This window comes from Lathyrus oleraceus, chromosome 5 (assembly GCF_024323335.1).
Source record: "Lathyrus oleraceus cultivar Zhongwan6 chromosome 5, CAAS_Psat_ZW6_1.0, whole genome shotgun sequence".
In the NCBI taxonomy this organism is placed as follows: Eukaryota; Viridiplantae; Streptophyta; class Magnoliopsida; order Fabales; family Fabaceae; genus Lathyrus; species Lathyrus oleraceus.
This window is the reverse complement of record NC_066583.1, coordinates 171,573,188-171,573,889: the sequence shown is the minus strand read 5'-3', so window position 1 is coordinate 171,573,889 and position 702 is coordinate 171,573,188. Positions and strand designations below refer to the sequence as shown.

The 702-nt window shown below is 41.5% G+C and overlaps 1 non-coding gene across 1 annotated transcript; it reads right to left on the bottom strand.

The window, feature by feature from the left end:
* Positions 1-251: 251 nt before the first annotated feature.
* LOC127089526 (small nucleolar RNA R71) lies at positions 252-360 on the bottom strand. Its single transcript, XR_007791108.1, has one exon. It is a non-coding gene; the product is annotated as a small nucleolar RNA R71 (small nucleolar RNA).
* Between the last annotated feature and the right edge of the window lie 342 nt (positions 361-702).

The following is a 702-nucleotide window of genomic DNA, read 5'->3' as shown; positions in this document are numbered from 1 at the left end:
AGTGCAACATGACCAATTCGCAGGTCTCGCTACTGAGAACCCAAATTAACATTTAAAAGTCTTTATCCAAATGGCCGACACCTTTAAATCCAACGGTGCTTCACCTGATGCGATTTGTTTAAGATTATTTCCTTTCTCCCTCAGAGATAGAGCACATTCATAGTTAGATTCACTTCCAGCTAACTCAATAACTACCTGGGAAGACCTTAGGAGAGTATTCCTTGCTAGATATTTTCCCCCTAGTAAGACTGATGTTCTTCGAAACCAAATAACTAGATTTACTCAAAACCAAGGAGAAACACTTTTTGAAGATTGGGAGAGATACAAAGAGCTGTTAAGAGTCCGTCCACACCATGACCTAGAACAATGGTTGATCGTTTATACCTTCTACAATTGACTCCATTATAACACAAAGATGAGCATCGACGCTGCCGCTGGTGGCACGTTGATGAACAAACCTTACCTTGAAGCTTGTGACCTAATTGAGGATATGGCGCAAAACCATTACCAATGGGGAACTGAACGAGCATCAATAGAGAAAAAGGAGACCCAAGGTGGAATACATGAGATAATCTCTATGGACATGATGCAAGCGAAAATGGACGCTTTAGCCCTTAAGGTCGAACATATTTCTACAAACTCTAACACCGCAGTGGTAGTCCACACAGAGTGTGAACTTTGTGGATCTAAAGGACACGAATC